The sequence below is a fragment of the Leopardus geoffroyi genome, chromosome B2 (assembly GCF_018350155.1).
Source record: "Leopardus geoffroyi isolate Oge1 chromosome B2, O.geoffroyi_Oge1_pat1.0, whole genome shotgun sequence".
NCBI lineage: Eukaryota > Metazoa > Chordata > Mammalia > Carnivora > Felidae > Leopardus > Leopardus geoffroyi.
This window is the reverse complement of record NC_059332.1, coordinates 53663164-53680389: the sequence shown is the minus strand read 5'-3', so window position 1 is coordinate 53680389 and position 17226 is coordinate 53663164. Positions and strand designations below refer to the sequence as shown.

Sequence of the window (17226 nt, the reverse complement as noted above, 5' to 3'; positions counted from 1 at the left end):
AACAGACAGTGAAACAGGGTTGGAAGGACTTTCTGGTACCTTTCAGTCAATAAGTCCATTTTTCTTAAGGGCCATTCCCTTTATTTTTCTTTTAGTAGGAAGTGTCTTATTTGTTGATGGCATTTAATGCATGCTATACTGAGTCTCAGAGAAAAGTCAATCCTTAGTTGACACTGCTATGGAGCCCACAGTTGGGCTGGATTTCTGTTCTAATCTGGTGATTGAGTTAACTGAGATAAAAGCTTGACTTAATTGGTAGTTTGGCTTCAGATGACCAAATAGTGGGACTCTACCAAATTATGTCTTCTGTTTACTGGCCAAATTATTCAGACAGAGGATACCATTCAGCAAAACTCGTAACATGTTCTTTCGTAGAAATCTTATTTTAATTAAAAAGCTAACATCATACTTCTATCACATTTGAGAATATTTTGAAACTTGATATATTTCTTCTACTTTTGAAACTTGATATATTTTATAATTACCACTAAACTCTACACTTAAAAAGTTTCTTAAAAATATGGACTGGCCACATATTTTTTTATAAGAATTCACACATTTGAAGAATATGCATATCACTGAAGTTGCTTTGGAAAATGTAATTAGGACTTACATATATTATATAAATATACAAATTTATTTTCTCATGTACTTGATTTTCAGAAAGAAATGACTAATTCATCTTGTTATTTAAATATGAAGAATGTTGAGTCAGAGGTCCTCGAATTTTTTCATTGTTTCTTTAAAAAATATAAATGTGTAGAAAAATGCAGCTTAGTCCTCATGTGTTAAGTTTTGCCCTGAGTAAAAAGACACATGTTAAGAAAAGTATAGCTCTAAGACTCTACAGGTTGTTAGGGACAGGAATTGAACTGGAATCTTGCCATGGTCAGAGGCATTGAATAATGCTGACATAGTATTGGCTGTATATAACTATTGAGGCTCTCACGTCTGTGTGAGGCTGACTGTAATCAAGAGGTCTGTTGATGATTCCAATGGGTATTACTTGGATAACAGAATAGAGCAGGGGAGAGGACGGAATTCTCAGCATTTCTTTGAGTCATCCTAGTGTGGATTGGGCTTTGAATGACATCCTTGGCCAAAAAGAAATTTATGTGTGTGCGAATAGGGGATGGATATCTTTTTGTTGTTTTTCCTTTTGGTTCTATCACCTTTTGGCTCTACTCGGTTCACAATTTCAAAGCTAAAATATGAATTTTCTAAAAATAAGCTCTTCTCCAAAAACAATATTGTTGGTCTTCTGTGGGGGGTTGGATGGTCTCTGGACTGGTTTGGTTAGTTGGTTGGTTGGAACATAGCTACTAGGGTAGCAGTAGGTCCTGTGTGCCAGTTGACTTTTAGTGTTCCACAGTGGCATTCTGTACACTTCGTCCTAGCCAATCGTTCCACTGTTGTGTGACCCCAAAGGAAGTCATCTCAGAAAATGCAGATGAATTAGCATCACTCTATCATTGTGAAAAAAAAATACCTTACAGTGGTGGGTGAGCCATCAATGTAATTAACTGATTGCCTATAATATGTAAAGCATAGTGTGGCTTGGGGGAATTGGTGGTTTTAAACTCTGTGTCTGGGAACTCGCTAGTCAGGCAACTAAGAGATACACATTTGCACGTGAATGTATATTACCTTACAGGAAAGTGATGGATGCCTGCTTAAAATTTGCATGTAATCTACAGTATTTAGGACAGAATGGGGAATTCTTTTCAACTAGAGCAATCAGTTGTTTTTCCACTCATGTATGCGTTGTATTTTATATATATATTATATCTATATATTATACATATTATATATGTATGTATTTTATATGTATGTATTATATATAGTTTTTTTAAATAAATTTAAGGAAGAGTGAAAAAAATTACTGAGTTTTGACTTCTTATAATGCGTGAGAGACTTTATAAGGTGCTTTTATGCCATTTTATTTAGCATTCACAATAACCCTTCAAGGTACATAGGGTAGACTTCTCACTTTAAAAGAAGAGGACAGTAAGATTCTGAGAGATGAAGAAACTTGTTTTAAGTCACACAGTAAGTGTAAGTAAGTAAGTGGTAGATGAAGGATTTAAATCTGTTTAAGTAAAAGCCTATGATCTTTTAGCAGTCTGTGCAGGAAATTACAGAAATGCCTAGATATGGACAAATCTTCAGAAATGTTTCCATCTTGATCTATAGGTAATTGCACTGCCAGGTCAGGATGGTGGACACTTCTGCACATTGAGGTTGTGGAACAGGAATGGGGGGCCCCAAGAGAGTACAGGTGTAGCTTAAGTAGCAGCACCACTCTTTGAAAACTAGAAATCTGGGTTAAGTGAACATGTAGGAGGAGGGATAGTGGCCACCCAAACTCCTAGAATCACTTAATGTCATACAAGTGTTTATGCCCAGTTCTTTACTGGCAAAAAACATGTCTCTGTGAACTGAAAGCTGGTAGGAAACAAGGCTGACATTCAGCAATGGATGTCTGTGTATAGGTATCTATCCCCCATTTAATGAGTTTCTAATATATGATCGCACTCTGAAACACATTTTGGTGGAGGAAGATGGACATGTATATAAGCAGTTGTTACATCAAAGGTTCTCTGAAGTTCTGGTGTGAGGCAGAATCCTACGTCCCTCCGAGAGTGGGAAAGATGTCATTATGGAAGGTAGCACACAGATTGTGATGTTTAGCAGGAGTGGATAATTCTTGAATGTTAGGTGGGGACTAAATCATGAAAGGGCTTATTTGAGGAGGGCTAGAGCTGAGTCCTGAAGGCAATAGGAAGCCATTAAGGGATTTTAATATTGTTAAATTTAAACATTTAATTAAATATTAAAAATTAGAGAATATTTTAAACATAGATAATATAAACACCAATGAACCCATCACTCATGTTTGTTTCAGATATTTCTGTATTAAACTTTTTAAAAAATGTTTGTTTATTTTTGAGATAGGACAGAGTGCAAATGGGCGAGGGGTAGAGAGAGAGAGGGAGACACAGAATCTGAAGCGGGCTCCAGGTTCTAAGCTGTCAGCACAGAGCTTGACATGGCTTGAACCCATGAACCGCGAGATCATGACCTGAGCCACCCAGGTGCCCCAGTCCTGTATTTTTTTAAGTAATACATTTTCAGATAAACAGCTAGAGATCTATCTTCATGCCTTTCATTTCTTCAAGCCCAGAAATGATTGCTGTTTGAAGGTTGCTGTGTTATTTCCAGGTATATATTTGTACTTACTCTATACTTATGTACCCCCAAACAACATATATTGTTATTGTGTAAAGTTTAACATTTATGTAGATGGCATTATACTGTTTATTTCCTCTGGGAACTTACTGATTTCACTTATATTGGCACACATAGCCCTAGAACATCCATTTTTACTGTCTTGAAATAAGTGTTCACCCTCTTATTGATGGACAATTAGGCCGTTTCCATTTTTTTCTGGTTACACATAATGCTGCAGTGATATATATGTCTCCTTGATAAGTGTACTTTTGTACATAGTTATATTTTTCACAGGGTACTCCTTGAAATAAAATCATGAGATTATAGCATATGCTTTTTTCAACTTTACTAAGCATTGTAAATTGCTCTTCAAAATAGCTGTACTAGTGTATTCTCATTTTTAGGAGTATGAATTGCTATTTTCCTATATCCTCTTTAACTTTTGTTAACATATTTTTATGGGTGTGAATAGTATTTTGTACTATTTTGTATTTTTCAATTATGAAGATTGCTCATATTTTCATTATAGACATCTAGGATTCCTCTTGAGTGTCTCATTCACAATCTTTACCTATTGTCTTATTGGATTATTTCTATTTTTTCTTCTGAATGGAGGCATCAATATCCAAGGGATCAATGTTTGGTTGGAAGTGCACCTGGCAGATATTTTATTGCAGGTTAGGTTTGTCTTTTAACTTTATGATGTCATTTGTTATGAAAATATAAATTTCCTCATCTGTTGTTAAGAGGGTATCCTGTATATTCTTCTAAGAGTTCTGAAGTGTTGCTTTATACATTTAGGTCTTTAATCCATCTGTACTTGGCTTTGGTATATGGTGTCACTAGGGGTACAATTTTATCTATAATTCCCCTCCCCCATATGATTGCTAGTTATCATAGAACATTTATTCAATAGTCCATCTCTTCAGAACTCATTTGTAATGCTGCTTCTCTTTTGTAACAATTTCTTATATGTAGGTAGATTTGTTTCTAGGGCCATAATTTATTGATACCCACTGTTTTGGACTAAACTTTTGTCAATACTGAGTCTTTATAAATATTGCAATTTTAAAATAAAATTTGATATCTGGTAGTATAAATCTATTCCTCCGTATTTTTCTTTCTCAAAGTGGCTACTTTTGGCCTGTTTCCCCCTCATTTGATTTTTTTTTTTATCAACTTTTCAACTTGTACACCCACAATCAAACACAAAACACCAGGGTTTTGATGAGAATTACATTAAATGTTTAGATTAATTTGAGGGAAAATCTGTTACCTTTTTGATATTAAGTCCTGTCATGAACACATTATTTTCCCTATATTTAAAACTTTTTGTCCTTCAATTATAGTTTTGTTCTAGTCTCCCTAGACATGCCATTATTTTTACTGCCATTGTGAATGATCTCAGAATGTAATTTTTGAAATTTTTTGCTGCTAGAGTAAATGGAATGGTATTTGATTTTTAAAAGTGTAGTTTTATATTCAGCATCTTTCTTAAAATATGTTATTGCTAATTATTTTAATGTAGATTTTTAAATTTAGATATTTTCCCTAAGAATATTGGTAATTTTATTCATTTCTCAATCTTATACCTTATTTTTGTCATCTTCTTAGATAGTGTTTATTACAGAGCTAAATAAAAGTGGTGATTGCAGCATCCTTGTATTATTTCTGGCTTTATTCAAGGAGAATTCTTCTAACATTTCACCATTAATTATTATGTTTACAAAGATTTTTGGTTTTATCATACTAAAAAACTGTTTACTTTCATATAGTAAATAGTATTGTGTATTTCAAGGTAATGAGTGTGTGTTGAAATTATCAAATATTTCTTCTGCATCTATTTCACTAGTTTGGATGGGTATGGAATCATAAAGCCCCAGCCTCTGAATATGGTGGTGGGTTTAGAGCAAATAGATAGAACCTTGGGGATTTTGTTATTAGTTGTGAGAGGGGATGGACAGAAAACAGCTTTTGCAAGACACACATGATGCTGATTTAGGATAGCGGGGTAAATGGTAGGGTCATTTCTTGAATAGGGAATAGAGAATAGCCATTTTTTACGAGTAGATTTTGAGCTCACTTTAAGAATTGTTGAAACGGAGATGTATATTGGTTGTTTAAAAGTTGATGTTCTGCAGAGTTTTGAATATAATTATTTAAAAGTCGACTTTTGGGGCACCTGGGTGGCTCAGTCGATTAAGCATCTGACTTCTGGTCAGCTTATGATCTCGTGGTTTGTGGGTTCTAGCCCCGCATCGGGCTCTCTGCTGTCAGCACAGAGCCTGCTTTGGATCCTCTGTCTACTTCTTTGTCTGCCCCCATGCTCTCAAAAATAAATAAATTAAAAAAAATAGAAATGGACTCTTGAATGCAAGAGTTAAGTATGCCCTGGAGATAAACATTTGTGATGTGGTGATATCAAAGTGGAAGCTAAAGCTGTAGGGGAGGATGAAGTTCTTCAGTGAGAGTTTGAAGAATTAGAAAAGCAGAGGCTCTGGCTAAACCCCAGGAACCTAATCACATAAAGGTTAATATAGGAGGGACTCTAAGAGAAGTCTGAGAATAAGTCACTCCTAGGGAACGTGGTGTCAAGGAAGAGTTAGGGGAAAAATTCCAATAAAAAGAAAAAGCCATCTATATAAGCCAAATGCAGGGGAGGTTAAGAGAGATGGTTAGAAAGAGTTGACTTAATTTGGCCCTTAGGAAATCACTGGTGCCTTTAAACAGGAGTGCTTGAGTCAGACACTGGATTGTAGTGGGATCACACTTTAGCAGGAAGTGAGGGATTGGAGGAAAAAAAATGAAGACCTCTCTCTCTCATGAAGCTTGGCAATGAAGGCAAGGAGAGAAAGGAACATGCAAGTAAAAGAATCAAGGGAAGCATAATCTGTTAAGAACTAGTTGTAAGTTTCCCAGTTGCGGAATTGTCATATGAATGATGCATAGGAGGTTAAGCTTTAGTTGAATGTGATTGTGGGATAGTTACTGGATGTTGGGAAAAGCTGATCAAGGTTGTATGACTGGACAGTTTGAATTCAGAGTTGGTCAGGTATATGTTTGCCTTTTGGCTCTTGTTGTGTCTAAAGGGCTTGAGATCACGCAAAAGAAATCCATATGAAACAAATTCAAAGGCTAGAGCTAATCCTTGTATAACAGTGAGGTCCTTAAAGAAGGGTAAAACCTTTAGTAAGTGTAAAACATAATTTAAATGTTTAAATGTAAAATGTTTAAAAATATTTTAAAGATATTACTATAAAACATAAATACTTTGATGCCTTATTTGGCTTAACAGCCATATGCCAATAATCAGCTGGATCTCTAGTTTGGAAAAAAATAATCTAAAAAAAAACCCCAAAACAAACGTAGCCTTGCCTGTTTGGAATCGGATGTTGGGTCTATTTTGGTTATCATGATTCAGTAAATGCTATTAAACCCACAGACTCTGCTAGTCTGTAATAGAGGAAGTTCTTGTCCCTGTTCTTGCTCCAACATTAGAATCAAAAGACAACCATATTCTAGATTCTGTTTATTCTGGCACAACTTAGTTCATTGGATTTGTTTCCAATTTAAATGATATCTTTGCCAGGTGAAGTTGGCAACAATTAAAGAAATTAAAAATACGTGTTTAATCTAATGAGATCCTTTCCGTGTATTTAGCTATCATTTGAAAATTACTTTATGATAGTATGGATAAATTTTTCAAGTTGCCAAATTTATTTTTATAGTTAAAATTAGCCAAAATTGCCAACTTAAGTTGGGCTGCAACAAACCAATTTAGGGTTTCCATGGAAACATGATTTCATCCCATCTATGAAAACCCATTTTGTTTTTTCTTCTTTATCATGGAACTTGAATCTCTACAATGTTTTTCCTGTGATTTCCTGCTCCAAGAAAAAGAAAACAGGTTTCCAATTAGACAAATATTCACATTTGCCCATTAAAGTTTAACCCCAAGGGACGTTTTCATTTAGGGAGATAAACAATGGTCATAGACTACAATCTTTCCTATTTAGTTATGACAGTGACTATGTGTTTTTGTTATTTTTGTTTTGTATTTTTAAATACTTTGGCCAACCTCCAGTCACAATTATTCCAAGTTATGTTAAAATTACTTCATACTTCTAATATTCTTGTTACTGAGTGTGTAGCTGATTTAAAAATCTTCAGCGAAAGAGCTGTGACATTCTTCTTCATTTTTATTTTCTCTCCATGCCTACCCCAAAGCCTGACACAAACTGGTTCTCAATAAGTATGTATTGAGTCCATGATGCCACAAATATTTCATTGCCTTCTGTGGGCTTAGAATTATTAAGGGCTCTGTGGAATTCAAAAGACATATATAAGATACTTTCCTGTTTGTGACTGGGCATCTAGTGAGGGTAAAGGATGAAATGTAAGTCCTTGCTGCGATTTAACCTCACACAAGCCAGACCTTTGCTATATCATTTAATCTTTATAAGAGTCCTAGAAGGGCTGTGGTATCATACTCATTTTTCAGATGAAAAAACTATGGCTCAGCAAGAGTTGAGAACTTTCCCAGTGATTAGTGACCATGGTTTGAATCCTTGTCTTGCATGGACAAGTACACTTACTCACTGGGGAGACCATTCTTCTACACATAAATCCATTAGTGAAGTAGTTGATGTGATTGGTTCTGAGGAGTTTAGACAAGGAAGAGTTATGTGGATGAGAACAATAATATAAATGAAAGCTCTCTGTACTACATGATGAATTTCTGTAAATCTCACCAACACTATGTGTTTGTTTCTTATCCAGTGAAATAAAATGTCTTGGCTCTTAAACTTGTTTCTTAAATGTCTGTGATTTGGTTTTTTTAATCATTTTTCTTAAGTTTATTTATTATTGTTTTTTTAATAAATTTTTTAACATTTATTTATTTTTGAGACAGAGAGAGACAGAGCATGAACGGGGGAGGGTCAGAGAGAGAGAGGGAGACACAGAATCTGAAACAGGCTCCAGGCTCTGAGCTGTCAGCACAGAGCCCGATGCGGGACTTGAACTCACGGACCGGGAGATCATGACCTGGGCTGAAGTCGGACGCTCAACCGACTGAGCCACCCAGGCGCCCCTTAAGTTTACTTATTTTGAGAGAGAGACAAAGAGAGTGATGGGAGAGGGGAGAGAGAGAATCCCAAACAGGTTCCAGTGCTGTCAGCGTGGAGCCTCATGTGGGACTTGAACCCAGAAACTGTGAGATCATGACCTGAGCTGAAACCAAGAGTCAGATGCTTAACCAACTAAGCCAACCAGGTGCCCTTATGATTTTTTTTTAAAGCAGGTTACACAATGGTGTAATTATACTTTTGTTAAAAACAAAACAAAACATCAAGACTTCATGTAAATTGATTTTGCTGATTATCACAGACTGACTGGTCAACCTTTTTCTTTTCATGGAAAAGAAAACCAAGTCCCAGGGAGCAGTCCCAGCTGATTTCTTCCTTTCTCTCTTGCTTAAATTCATATGATATAGCAGAATCAGGCCTAATACAATCTTGCAAAACCCAGTCTAATATTTTCTAAGCCACATAATGCTTGCACTCCTTGATTTTTAGCAGATAGATACACGTCATTAATGGATAAAAATAGTTCTAATAATTTTTGAGAATATAACTTTCTCCTGCTTCGCTAAGCTATTACAGAAACATCTTACTGTGGAAACCATGCATTTCACATCCTGTACAAAATATTCTTAAAGATCACTGAGAACTTTAAGTATATTATTAAATTAGATGATAATGATGCTTTGTATCTATCCTTTGGCTGTTTTTTGGTACCTTTTTCTTGGCGATATTTTGTTTCTTTGTCAATGACTCTAAATTTTACTTTTTACCCAGGTTTTCTCTTGTTAGACAGGTCTAATACATGTGTCCTAATTTCCTGTCTGACCTTTAGCAGCATTAGTGATCCTTGCCTAGATCCATTATTTCATGAGACATTGCAAAATGTGATTTTCTTTTTTTTATTTTTTATTTTGAGAGAGAGAACGAGAATGCACAAGTTAGGGAGAGGGGTGAGGGGGGGAGACAGAGACGGAGAGGGAAAGGGAAAGAGAATCTCAAGCAGGCTCCATGCTCAGTGCAGAGCCTCGCGTGGGGGTTGATCCCACGCCCCTGGGATCACAACTTGAGCCAAAATTAAGAGTCGGTCGCTCAACTGACAGAGCCACCCAGGTGCCTTGCAAAATGTGATTTTCTAATTCTGTTATTCTCCTGGCATTTATTAACTGTTGCTTCATCAACTGTTTTATTACCCTGAAGTATCACAGATGTAGGAAAAGAAAATTCTTGTCTTTCTTTACTTGTATACTAGCAACCTCCAAAGGTGACCTATGGTGTTTTTTGTATTTATCATTATGAACTCATAGGTTTATCAAATTGTCTTGCTTCATTCCACTGTATTATTATTTTTAACAATCAGATGCTTTCATTGCTACCCAGTAGGAGCCCCTCAATTTAGTTCTCTGGTCCTTTTGATCTAATCCCAGTAGTTTTTGAGACTTCCTTGTTGTAATGACAAGATTTCTGTCGTTATAGATCTGGAATCTGCTGTTTTCCCAAAGAGCCCTGGTTCCTTTTAATGGAAAATGGTATTTAGAAACCATAATTGGGATGAACATAAAATGTTCATTTCCACCTGTTTCCTTTACCCTGGCTCCTCTTTTGTTTATACCATATATTTTGTATTTATTATCCCATATTGCTATTTAACTTTGCCTATGGTTATGTTTTATTTTCTAAGTAGGCAGACAGGGGACATGCATGACTAGAACTCACACCTCATGACTTGTTATCCAGCATTCTTTTTGGTGTAACATGGATGAATTGGAAGATTAAGTTGCTGGAGAATAATTTGACCTGAGTTAGAGGTTGAAAAATTTTCTTAGCTATCTCTTTGGAAATTGATGTCTTTACCTTTGTAATAATTTGTTTTAAAAACTAGAGGTGAATTAAAAGAATTAAAATTAGGCTAATATATGTTAATATGAGAGGAATTTAGGGATAGAAAAAAAGGCTACATTTTAAGCATAGCTTAAATTACCGACAGAATCCTATGGCCTGATTTCAGTGGATTTGCTGGCATAGGCAAATAAAATATACTGTGCTCCATGTTCCTTGGCTGTCTTTTACTGGCCTCAATTTGAATGCCTGCACAGATGTGTATATTTTGTTGCTTGAGTATTCAGAAGCTCCTATGGCCAGATGGAGTTTTAAACCACTCCACCAAACTACAGACAACCGAGTTACTGCACTTCACTTTGTCTTGTGTGGGTTTAATGGATGCTGTGTAATGTACAAATGAATTGCGAAAGTAGTCACCCACTCTGCAGCAGGAAGGTAAACTCTACAAGGTATAACATAGTATCTTTGAATTTGTTAGTCTATCTGTGAAATGGGGATTTATAATTACCCATCTGCCCTACCACACTAGATTGTTGTTTAGAGAAATATAACCAATGTCATTTTTTAGATATCCACAAATTGTTACACACAATCAAGGTAGCATTGATTAGTTATTTATTTTGGGGGGGGGCTTGCTTGGATCTGTGAAATGGCAAATGTTATAACCATAGTTCTGTTGTTTTAATAACTCAGACTCTAGACCAAACTCTACATACATCCATATGTATATAGGTGAATTATTTCTTAATTTGTTTTCTGCTTTGCCAGCATTTTGCCCTTTTAAAGTCTATCTGTCCCACTTAATGCTTCTTTCTATAATAATGTCAGAAATCTAGAACACAATAGATGTGTGTGTGTATGTGTGCATGAAAGTGTGAGGACTGCCATTTGTTTCTCCACCTTTTCCTGTTTTACAACGTAGTTTAAAGGCAGAGCCTATAAATAAGCCTGAGTGTTAGTGTCCCAGGAGGGGACTATTTTTAGTCTTCAGTTTTATGTGAAGGTTTTATAGCCGAGCACAGCAACCAGATTTTGAGATGGCATCTTTCCTGACAGTCCCTTATTTTGAAAGCTTGTATTACATTCCTGATGGCTCCTCCTGCTGATTCCCATGCCTTTACCACTGACCCACTGCAAGAAACATTAACTGCAAGGAGACAAGAGACACAGAATTTGCTTTCATTTGTATCCACTGTTCTCACAGATTTACTCACAAGTAGTTACTTTGATTTTAATAAAATGTTAGGGACTGTGACAGTGAAGTGTGATACAACACAGAGGGTAAAGAAATGGAAGAGAAGTGAAAAGTAAAAAAGGATAATAATTGATCTTTGTCTTGCTTTCTCTGAGAATCAAGTGTTAAAATTTATAGAGCTCTTGGGGTGCCTGGGCGGCTCAGTCGGTTAAGCATCCAACTCTTGATTTTTGTCTCAGGTCATGCTCTCAAGGTTCGCGAGTTCAAACCCTGTGTTGGGCTCTGTGCTGACAGTGTGGATCCTGTTTGAGATTCTCTCTCTGCCCCTCTTCCCACTTGTGTGCACACACCTGCACGTGCTCTCTCAATAAATAAGCTTTAAAGCTCTTTGATTTGGGAAGTGGGATGATATACTAAATGTGACAAAAACTTGATCATGATGCACCTATCCTTAAAACCCTCCATTGGATTCACTTGGCATTTAGGGAAGATAGTCCTAAATTTAACATACTGCGTGTAGGCCTTGGTACATCATTTTAGTCCGGCCATTTTTTCTCTTGCTCTTACACTCATGCTTCACTGACCTTTGTTCTGTTCACGGAACAAACCAAACTTCTCCATCTGCAAAAGGGAAGGTTTATCTTCAGTTCCGGGCAAGGATGGCTCCTTAACATTACTCAGCTGTCAGCTCAAATGGCATCTTTCTAGAGGCCTGTTTGGACTTCTAAATCTACAAGAGCCCTTCCTCTCCTGGCCCCAAGTTACATGTTACTATTTGTATTTCTTCATAGCATTTACCACTATGTGAAATTATCTCACTAAGTTACTTCTTTAGCCTCTGGAACAGGAACTGCATGAAAACAGATCCCTTATCTAGTTTGGTCACTGCTGAATTCCCAGACCTATCTGTCACATAATAGGCACGTATTAACTGTTTATTGTTGAATGAAAATAGTCAAGAATTCTAGGTGAGAGAACCTGAGTTTAAGTGTTGGGTCTGTTGTTGATTAGAGCTCATGTGACAGGCAAGCCATGGTACCTAAACAAACCTTATTTTCTTCAACACTTCCCAAGATTAAATGAAGTGCTGTAGCCTCAACCATTGTAAACTACACATTTTCATTGTCACAAGAATGTGAGGTCAGAGAATATGGATCATTATTTCTGTAGTTGAAAGGAAGATTATGGATCATCAATTTCCTTTTTTTTTTTTTGAACATTATGGGAAAGATATTAAGGTAAAGTTAGTGGCAGTGTTAAATCTATACCCTGGATTACATGGTGTGCATTTAGCCTAATGCATATCCACATTAACAGGTGAACTCAGTTTAATTCCTACATTCTGCTGGATCAAGAATTATTCCTATAGCATTAAAAGGTTAAATGTTTCCAAGACATACCAAGACATTCCAAGACATTGTTTCCAGGATTTTCCATGTTTAAGGGTGGCATATGACCACTCTTTGAGTAGCAAATTTTGAGACATATTTGCTTGAAGAGATTCTCTGAGTAATGCTTTCCAATTTGGGGTTGCTAGCTAACTTCTCTACCAGAGAAGAACTGTAGGAGTTTAAAATTTTTTTCCTTATTTATCATATTTTGTATTACCTTACATCAGAATTTCTGGAACTTTGGTATACAGTAGCATATGGATATGGGAAACTTTTTATTTTTAATGTTTGTTCCCTTGGTCTATAGTCTGAAGCTAGTGGGTAGGGCTAGGGCATCCATATGTTTAACAAACTCCCCAGGTGATTGACGTAAATGCTAACAGGGATATGTCTCAGTTTATATGCATTGCACTTAAGCATATGTACAATGAAATAGTTATAAAACATATTTATGAAACATTCCAGTTATGTTTGTTATGTTTCAAAGGCCAAATAATATGACTGTAACATGTATTTAATGCCCTTTTTATATCATCTACTTTAATAGCTGTCTATCTAGAATTGAATAAAATTAGACAATTAACTTTAGCCCAGGAATTCTGAAGGAATTAGATACTACATAAAAATAGTAAGGATGATTTTGGTAGAGGAGCAGAATAACTTAACTTTGATGCTTTTGGGGTGGAATTCAGTCAATATTTATTAGCATAACTTATTACCATAAAATAGTACATCCTGGTGATGACTCACCAAAAATGCTTCTCATTGACATTTTTCGACCTTTATAGCTCTTTGTCCAGAGGGGCCAGCCTAATTTGAAAAATGACAGCAATGATGTTGGATTGTTTCTCACTGAGGTATAATTTATATACAACAAATTATATAATTATCAAGCCATAAGTTTAATGGGCTTAGATAAATTTATACACCAGAATAACGTCACTGCAAGTGTAGATGTTTCTATGACCCAGTTTACTTATGCCACTTTCCAATTGAATTCTTTTTTTTTAAGTGTTTTTATGAATTTATTTTTGAGAGAGAGAGAGAGAGAAAGAAAGAGTTCAAGAGAGAAGGAACAAAGAGAATTCCAAGACCACTCAGAGCCCAGTGTGGGTCTTGATCTCATGAACCGTGAGATCATGACCTGAGCCAAAATCAGGAGTCATACACTTACCCGACTGAGCCAACCAGGTGCCCCTCCAGTTGAATTCTTTCATCTAAGTCAAATGTTTCCTGATTTCTAGAACCATGGGTAGGTTTTGTGATTTAGGACTTCGCATAACTGGAATCATGCTTTATGTATTCTTTTGTGTTTGGCTTTTTTCATTACACAGAACAAATCTAAAATTTGTTCATGTGTTGGTTATAACAATAGTTCACTTTATTGTCATTGCTGTTGTGTTATTTCCTTATGTGAATATACCACACAACTTGTTTGTTTGTTCTCATGTTGATAGCACTTGAGTTACTTTTAGTTTGGGACAGTTATGAATAAAACTACTATAAACATCCTTAAAGTCTTTTTGTAGGCACATGTTTTCATTTCTTTAGGTTTTATACCTAGCAGAGGAATTGTTGGTCATAGCTTAACTTTTCTAAGAGACTGAACCTAACAGTTCTCTAAAGTGGTTATTTCATTTTCCACTCTCACCAACAATGTATGAGGTCCAATTTTTCCACATAGTCTCAAAAAAACATTTGATACTGTCAATTTTAAATTTTAGCTATTTTAGTGGGTGTGAAATGTTACTTTATTGTGGTTTTAACATTTATTTCCCTGATGACTAATGATGAGTTCTATTTAATAGGTTTATTGGCCATTTCTGTATCTGTCTATGTAATGTATCTGTTCAAGAATTTTACCCGTTATTAAAAAAAATGGATTGTTTTCCTTTTTTAAAAAAATGTTTATTTTTGAGAGAAAGAGAGAGAGAGAGAGACAGGGAATATGCAGGGGAGGGGCAGAAAGTGAGGGAGTGAGGGAGACAGATGATCGATGTGGGGCTTGAACTCAGAACTGTGAGATGATGACCTGAACTGAAGTCAGATGCTTAACTGACTGAGCCACCCAGGCACCCCAGATTATTTTCCCTTTTATTGTTGATTTTTAGGTTTTTTTTTGCCAGTAAATTATTTTATTTTTAAAAAATATTTTTATTTTTATTTGTTGAACTATGATTGACACAAATATCTTGTTAGTTTTAGGTGTATCACAGTGATTCAATATTATACATTACAAAATGATCCTCACAATAAGTGTAGCTACCATCTGTCACCAGACATGGTTATTACTGTACTACTGACTATATTTCCTGTATTGTTATATCCTCATGACTTACTCATTTTGTAACTGGAAGTTTGTACCTCTTAATCCTCTTCTCCTGTTACCCCAGCCCTTCAACCCAACCCCTGTATGGCTTTCAGCAGTTTGCTTCCTATGTCTCTCAGTCTATTTCTGTTTTCCTTGTTTATTTGTTTTGTTTCTTATATTCCACATATGAAGGCAATAATATGGTATTTGTCTTGTTCTGACTGACTTATTTCACCTAGCATAATACCCTGTAGGTCTATCCAAGTCATCACAGATGGCAAGATTTTATTTTATTTTTTTATGGCTGAGTAATACTGTAGAAGTTTAAAAAATATATGTATTCTGGATATGGGTCACTTTTCTTGAGTACTGTGAATATTAAGGGTGTTTTTTGAGGAACAGAAGTGTTTATTTTGGCGAAATCGAATGTATCCATGTTTAAAGTTGCTAGTGGTTTTTGTGTCCTAAGAAAATTTGCCTAATCCTGAGGTCATGAAAATATTCTCTTAAGTTTTCTTTTAGAAGCTTTATAGTTTTAGCTTTTACATTTAGGTCTATGCTTTATCTAATTTCTGTATGCAGGATGAGATGGTTCATTTTATTGTGTTTGTCCAGTTGATCCAGCACCATTTAGTGAAGAGACTCTTATTCACTTACCTTGACACTTTTATTGAAAATCAATTGACCATGTAAGTGTGGATCTGTTTTTTTTTAAGTAATTTTTTTAATGTTTATTTATTTTTGAGAGAGACAGAGTATGAGCGGGAGAGGGCAGAGAGAGAGAGAGAGGGGTACACAGAATCAGAAGCAGGATCCAGGCTCTGAACTGTGAGCACAAAGCCTGACATGGGGCTTGAACCCATGAACTGTGAGATGACTTGAGCTGAAGTCAGACGCTTAACCAACTGAGACGTGTGGGTCTGTTTTTGGACTCTACTGGGTTCCATTCTGTATGGTTATCCTTATACCAAGAGCACACTTTCTTGATTTTGGAGCTTTCTAGTAAGTCAGAATCAAGTAGTATAAATTCTCTTAATTTTGTTCTTCTTAATCAAGATGGTTCTTTGATGAAAATTGTTCTTCATTTAAGATGGTTTTTCTAATTCAAAATCATTTGAATTTTATATAATTTTAGAATAAGTTCATCACTTTGTTTTAAAAATATGCTGGAATTTTAATTGGGATTGTGTTGAATTTATAGGTCAGTTTAAGAAGGATGGACATGTAACCAAGACTGAGTCTTTTAATTGATGAATATAGATTCTTTATTTGCTTTTTTTAATTGCTCTCAACAATGTATTATATTTTTTAGGGTAGAGGTCTTTCACATTTTTCATTAGGTTTAGGATGCTTCTGATACTATTAAATAGAGGATTACATTTCCCCTTTCCCCCCAATTTTATTACTAGTATATAAACTTAAAAAAACCCTACTACCCTTGTTTCTTGTGGCCTTGCCAAATTGACATATTCAACTAATGTCTTGGTAGATTTCAAAAAGTTTTCTATGGAAAAATCATATCTATAAATACAGTTTTATTTCTTTATAGGCTTTATATCTTTTATTTTCATTTTGAGTATGACAGTGGCTAGGACTTCCTGTACGGTTTTGAATAGAAGTGTATTCACATTTTGAATAGAAGTGAGAAGAGTGTATATTATGCTGCTGTTAGGTGTTCTGTAAATGTCAGTGAGGTGAAGTTGGTTGATATTTTTGAAACCTGTACAATCATTAATTTTTTTGTCTAATTCAATGATTACTGAAATGTGAGCATTAAAATGTCACATTTTTATTTGAATTAAAAAAAAATTTTAATGTTTATTTTTTTTGAGAGAACGAGAGTGAACAGAGGGGAGGGGCAGAGAGAGAGAGGGAGACACAGAATCTGAAGCAGGTTCCAGTCTCTGAGCTGTCAACACAGAGCCCGACGCAGGGCTTGAATTCATGGACTGCAAGATCATGACCTGAGCCGAAGTTGGCCGCTTAACTGACTGAGCCACCCAGGCGCCCCTGAATTATTTTTTGACATATTTTTCATGGCAAGCATTTCAGTTTGTATCTTTTTTTTAACGTTTCCATCTCTCTTCTGAAATTTCCCATATTTTTGCCCATTGTTGTTTGTCTTACTCATTAGATCCTTTAACATATTTATGATAGCCATTTTACATCATCTCT

The 17226-nt window shown here is 35.5% G+C and overlaps 1 protein-coding gene across 3 annotated transcripts in view; it reads left to right on the top strand.

Moving 5' to 3' along the window:
* Nucleotides 1-17226, top strand: part of COL21A1 (collagen type XXI alpha 1 chain) — a 175946-nt gene that overhangs the window by 30168 nt on the left and 128552 nt on the right. The window lies entirely within an intron of this gene.